At 41.1% G+C, this 6,504-nt stretch overlaps 2 long non-coding RNA genes across 4 annotated transcripts; both read left to right on the top strand.

Moving 5' to 3' along the window:
* The first annotated feature begins 561 nt into the window (after positions 1 to 561).
* LOC120439223 lies at positions 562 to 3,693 on the top strand. 2 transcript variants are annotated; one of them, XR_005612472.1, is made up of 8 exons: positions 562 to 1,066; positions 1,252 to 1,372; positions 2,104 to 2,245; positions 2,402 to 2,551; positions 2,721 to 2,864; positions 2,962 to 3,114; positions 3,231 to 3,416; positions 3,544 to 3,693. It is a non-coding gene; the product is annotated as an uncharacterized LOC120439223 (long non-coding RNA). The 2 variants fall into 2 exon arrangements; XR_005612471.1 differs by having other exon boundaries at positions 2,104 to 2,290.
* A 693-nt stretch (positions 3,694 to 4,386) lies between these two features.
* On the top strand, positions 4,387 to 5,773 carry LOC120438997. 2 transcript variants are annotated; one of them, XR_005612312.1, is made up of 3 exons: positions 4,387 to 4,575; positions 4,673 to 4,783; positions 5,269 to 5,773. It is a non-coding gene; the product is annotated as an uncharacterized LOC120438997 (long non-coding RNA). The 2 variants fall into 2 exon arrangements; XR_005612311.1 differs by having other exon boundaries at positions 4,387 to 4,783.
* Positions 5,774 to 6,504: the final 731 nt, after the last annotated feature.

The raw sequence follows: 6,504 nt of genomic DNA, 5'->3' as shown, positions 1-6,504 counted from the left end.
AACTATAATATTGGCCATATTATATTTACATTACCAAAGTGATATGACTTTAGTCTCATGAACAACATTAGCTAAATGTTATTTGCTAACTTATCTTAAATGACTGTTCAGTACAGAAATGAAGCCCAACAATCATGTTTTACAGTCCTGTGGTCTCAGCCTCAGATACTTATTAAATCACACAAAGCTCTTGTAGAAACAAACAAACAAATGAACAAAATATGTTCTCCTTCATTTCTGTCAAACAAAGTTGTATGACACGTTTCCAGCGGTTAGTATCATGGTTGCTAGGCAACCGTCCCATACAGACAAACTTGCCGTTTATTTTGCAAATCGAGCTCAACACTGCCCCTAGCGTCCTGGAGCACTTCCGTTGTGATTTGGAGTTTGCATGTGTTTTGGATTTTGCAAGTGTTTTGGAGTTTGCATGTGTTTTGGATTTTGCAAGTGTTTTGGAGTTTGCAAGTGTTTTGGAGTTTGCAAGTGCTTTGGATTTTGCAAGTGTTTTGGAGTTTGCATGTGTTTTGGAGTTTGCAAGTGTTTTGGAGTTTGCATGTGTTTTGGAGTTTGCACGTGCTTTGTCTCTAGGGGCCACCGTACCCACCCACTTGAAACGTAAAGGGAAATAGGCGGAGCGGTTAGTGCTACGTTTGTGCAGATTTACGCAGTTAAAATTAGCGTTTGTGCTGCTACGGTTTTTGAGTTATTAAACATTATTTTATAGGTCATTCAAAGGTCACCATCCCCCCAGACTGCTCCAAAACGGGCCAAAATGGTCTACTTTTTAGTGCTACGTTTGTGCTGATTTGTGCAGGAAAAATTAGCGTTTGTGCTGCTACGGTTTCTGAGATATAATGATTTTAATTATTACGGCCTACGCTGTATAACACCAGTGTCTGTGGCAGTGAGTTTCAGCAGCTGTGGAATTATGCACTTTTATAGAAGACTGTCCACTTTTTCTAGGCTTTCTGCATATTAACTTTAATTAGTTTACACTTCATTAACACAATTTATTCAGCGGAAAGGTCGATATTTCTTTTGTTACCAGTGCAGAAACGTGCACAAGGTAGGCTAAAGTTTTTATTTTTTCTGTGGCAAAACTGAGTTTCATTTGAAGTGATTCACGTATACCTAAATTATTATTATTTTTACATACCCAGTTGGCCTCTATGATTTTGTTTTGAATTATATATGTTCATTATTATTATTAATGTAGCTCTCTCAGAAAAAATGAAGTGTTTGCTTTGATAGGTTGTTACCTACGTGTAGAAAACTGAATATTCCACAGCACCTAGGCCAGGGATGTTCAACCTGCGGCTCTAAAGCCACATGTGGCTCTCCGGCCCCTCCACTGTGGCTCCTATAAGACCAAGTAAGTCTGTTTTATTATAAAGACAACAAGAAAGGGTTTTGGTTTAATGAAATATCTGCATTGACTATTCACTGAATGTACAAGGGTTTTAAAAGTGATTTAATGTTTCTTAGCTTCAAATCTGTTTACTGTAATTTTCAAGTTGGTTGCCCATCTTTCCTAATTTTCAATTATCATGGAAAGGACTCGCGTAGCTGGCTTCATTTTAACAAATACTTTTTTCCGTTACAAAGCTTTGATGATTCATTTTCTTATCAAATCTAAAAATTAACATTTTTATTTACATTTCCATAGCTTACGCGATACAACAACTCATTTTCTAGATATTTATAAGCTTTCTTTTTTAGGCTCTAGACACGTTTTGTAGCAGCAGGGGGAAAAGGGGCCCTTTGAACTGCAAAGGATGCTGACCCCTGACTTAAGCCACCAGGTCAAGACACAACAAATACAGAAAAATTATTGACAGAAAAATGGAACGGTTACTTTCAAGGCTACAGGTGAAGGTGAATGGGTGTGTAAAAGCAAATATGCATCAGACTGACAAAGAAAACAGTGTTAAACGATTTTTAATTTAGAACTTTAACTTGATGTGCAAAACTGAACTTATTGATAACACACACTAGCCATTTGAACACATGTAACTGTAATGAACCAAATAAAACAGAAACATGCAGGCAGCACTCATTATACCGTGTATAACGCAGCATTGGGTTGTATTTTTTTCTTTTCAGATGCTCCTGTCACTCCATTTCCCAGGTCATCATAGCACTCCCACACACACGGAGCTCTCCTGCAGTATGCAGAGTAATGGCCCATCCTTCCATGGAAAGCAATTAATGCCCTCAAAGTGAACGACTTTCCTTGGAGAACCAGGTTGGAGGGAAATTCATTTAGTGGAAATTCTGTTTGGTTTGCAATGTCAGTATCAATCCACACGATATCTCCAATGTTGTAGCTGTGAGTAACTGTCCCTGCACAGAGCTCATTTCCTGTGGTGCTGTCTTCTGTTTTGAATTCTGATGGACACAGAGATGGATTGGAGAGTGGCCTGAGGCAGGTAGACTCAGGTTGGCCAAGTCCTGCTTCCACAGCCGTGCCAAGATGAGCCATACCAGACTCTTTGAGGACAGAGATGGCAGGAGGAACAAATGGCACTTCCCTTGTCATCCCTTTGCTGAGGTAGCAGTGCTGTGAAGAGCAGTGTTTGTTAAAATAAACACTTGAGATGTTCCTCATTGTCTTAGCAATTACAGCGGAGACATTGCACTGAGCATCGATTTGGATCGCACCAGACCTCAACGAGACAGCTTCAAACATTACACTAAGCAGCTCTGCTCTCCTCCTGTAGGTTTGTTGGATCACACCATCTGTGGCAATGGCTTTCACCAGCTGCAGGACTGGGTTTTCACTGTCTTTCAGAACAGCATTTTGAAATGTGGAGCTGTCACAGAAGGCACAACATAAACACTGAAAAAATGCATCAAAAGCACAGGTATTGAGCACAGACATATTCGATTCCCCTAATCTCATAGGCTGATGGAGGTTTCCATTTTTTAATAATCCCACTTTCACTCTTTTGGCCCCAAAAGTTTCATCTGCATGCAGCCATTCAGTACATGAAGAGAGATAGGAAGTTCTCTTCCTTTTTTTTTTTTGGGTGGAACAGCTAGGCCCCTCCAGTTCTCAACTGCATCCCCATCAGCCGGAAGAATGTTTGTGGCAGCATCAGATCCCACAAACGGGTGAGCATCCATTTTTATTTTGTCTTCTGCACTGTGAGTCGTCATGGATCCAGAATTGGCATCTGTGACTTTCAGTGATCCCACTGTTGCCTCATCTTTGACCTTTTCTTTTGCAGAACAAATCCGCATATTTCCCTCGATGAAGGAAAGATGATGAGCAATGAAGCGATCGACTCGAACAGGCAAGTTTTCATGTTTGAAAAGTCCGTGTTTTATGTTTTTGAACTCAGCTTCAACAGTGGCTGAACTTGCTGTGATGCTGGCGCTTTGGAAGAGAGGGACCATTGTTCCTGTCCAGAGTGGTAAGTAACTTGCCAGTCTTATTATATGAGGAATAATCTCAGGGAGAAAGTGAATATTATCTCTATCCCCGTTTGCTGCAGCAAGTGACCTGCTCTCCTCACATATTTCTGTTACCCACTGTCGTAGGTCTGTCTGGATCTCATCCACTGAATCCACTCTCTCACTTTCCTCCGTCTTTAAAAGAACTGATCGTGGACTTCAGGAAGACAAGGAAACACTTGACCCCTGTTTCAATCCAGGGGGTCAGTGTTGACATTGTGGAGGATTATAAATACCTTGGAGTCCACATTGACAATAAACTGGACTGGGCTAAAAACACCAAAGCACTCTACAGGAAGGGCCAGAGTCGTCTCTATTTTTTGAGGCGACTGAGGTCCTTCAACATCTGCCACAAAATGCTCAGGATTTTCTACGAGTCTGTTGTGGCCAGTGCGATCCTCTATGCTGTGGCATGCTGGGGGAGCAGGCTGAGGGTCGCAGATGCCAACAGACTCGATAAACTGATCCGTAAGGCCAGCAATGTTGTTGGGATGGAGCTGGACTCCCTCAAGGTGGTGTCGGAGAGGCTGTCCAAAATAAAGACAATGTTGGATAACACCTCCCACCCACTCCATGACATGCTGGTCAGTCACAGGAGCACGTTCAGTGAGAGACTGAGATTACCGAAAAGCACCACTGAATGACACAGGAAATCATTCCTGCCTGTGGCCATCTCACTGTACAACGCATCCACTTAACACACTGTTTACTGCCACAACTACACGGTTCTTTCCCGCTATTTATTATTGTGACTTATAGATCTATAGATATATAGAGATATAGATAGATATAGATAGTTATAGATAGATATATAGTTATTGATAGATCTATAGATATAGAGAGAGAGAGAGATAGATGGATAGATATATATATATTTTAGTACTATTCTTAGTTAGCGTGTTGTCTGTTTTGTTAATGTTGGTGTATAATGGAGCACTGTAACAAAGAAATAATTTCCCCCAGGGATCAATAAAGTATTCTGATTCTGTTCATCTGGAATGATGATGGAGTCTTGAGCAATTTGGGCTTTCAGGTATTTCTTGCACCTTTCTGAGGGAAGAGGGGCTCCAGAACTGTCATCACCTTCTGCCTCACTGAGGGCCACAACAGTGATAGCACGTAGGAGCTGTTTTGCATGGGCCAAACATTGTGACTGAAGAAGTTTTGCTAATGACCTGACAAAGAAATCTTTAACACGGTGTGTTTTCTTCTTCAGGCAGTCCCACTGACATATCATCTTGATGCAGTGCGCAACATCAACCCTGATAAAACATGGGGGGAGTTTGGCAGACTGGGTTCCAAGAAGGACATGAAAGCATTCATTAAGGTAGGACTTCAGATCAGGATGAGGAGTGAAAGCCTTGACCAGAGCTCCCAGAATTGCCAGAGAAAAGTCACTCACAGCTTCCTTTGGCACAGGTGCACCTGCACGAATCCATTCTGTCAGCCAGTTTGTGATGGCATTAACATCGTGTTTCTCTGACAGCATTTGCACCACTGGGACACTGGGGCAATTGTTTTCTTTCAGAATACCTTGATAAAGGAAGATATGACCAGATTTGCCATTTGGTCTCAGCAGTTTTTTCACAACTGAACCGGTTGCATCAAAACACACAGTTGGGGGAGATTTTTTGACAATGTCTTATAAACATGCATCTGTGTTTGACTCCAGTAGTGACAGAAAAACCTGTCCAGTCCAATATCACGGATGCTACCACTGTGAGGAACACTATATTTTAACAATTGCAGAGATGCAATGGGGTCTTTATCTCCTAATTCCAAGTCTTTTCTCTCTTGTTTGGCTTTTCGCAGAGTGGCCAAATTTGGAAGGTGGCTTGGCTCAGGATCTCCAACATCCATCAGATCTGCTGCCTTCGCTGACCTCCATACAGCCGGTTCCATTCTGCCCTCTCACAGCTCTTTAGAGATCTGTTCACGCAGGTTTCCAGACATGAACCGCTTGGAGTGGCCAGTGTGCAGGGAGAGATCTGTATTTCTCATGAAACACTGGAGCACCATTGGACTATTAATTGCTGGCTGTCTGTCACATGACATTTCGAACTGGCCATGACACTCCTTACAGTCGCCTCTGATGTCCAGATAATTATTGTTGACAGTTGGATGGACCTTTGCTCTTCGAAACACAAGTGTACATGTATTTTTGATCTTCTTCCATATAAGATCGTTGATGATATGAGTCCAAGTGCCAGGTTTCAAAATTGTGTATTCCCTTTTTTGGGTAGGAGAAAACTTGTCATTGTATTCAACCTTTTCAGGAATAAATTTAACCCAGTCCTCAAAAGGGACTTCTAGTTCAGAAGCTTGACAGTTTTCTTGTCCAGGAGAAATGCAATGTGAATCTAACTCTCCTTCACTATTACTTTCCTGATCACTGATTTCCAAAGCTGACCAGATGTTGTGTCTATTTAGCTTCACAAAAGTGTACAGGGCCTTTGCTGACATCTTGTCTTCTAGCTGCTGACTCAGCTCTTTCCAGACTGATGCAGCTGGAGTGGCTATTTTGCCATTTCGGACTATGGCCTCTTTTGAATTGCAAAGAATTGCAAAAATGGAAACCTTGTCTACAGATGGCTTTCGAGGCATCTAAATAAAAAAAACACACAATGATTATGATGGAGGAAAAACGTGATTTCTGACCTATATATACAGCCAGGAGCAACCCCTCCCCCAAGTTCTCCACCAATCTACACTTTCATATTTTGTTGAATTATTGTTTTTAAGATGGAGCTATTGAATTTTTCAGTTTATTAAATTGAGTCTGAGTGTTTAACCCATTAACATGTACTGTACAGCACTTTAATCCAGTGTGCTACATGTTTTTAAAGTGCTTTAGAAACTTTTTTTCTTGGACAGTTTTGAAAATGTTTAACATGGAAAAAAAAATCCCTTTGATCCAGACAGTTAGCTATATCATGTATTAACTCAGTAACTAAAACCTCAGTATTTTAAATGTAGGCTTACCTTGTTCAGAAACCAGATGTAACACGCTGTTCTAAGAATCCTTCAGACACAGTAATGCCAAATAAT

This window comes from Oreochromis aureus, linkage group 3 (genome assembly GCF_013358895.1).
Source record: "Oreochromis aureus strain Israel breed Guangdong linkage group 3, ZZ_aureus, whole genome shotgun sequence".
In the NCBI taxonomy this organism is placed as follows: Eukaryota; Metazoa; Chordata; class Actinopteri; order Cichliformes; family Cichlidae; genus Oreochromis; species Oreochromis aureus.
Note: the sequence above shows the minus strand (reverse complement) of the source record. Positions and strands in the feature narration are given on the sequence as shown.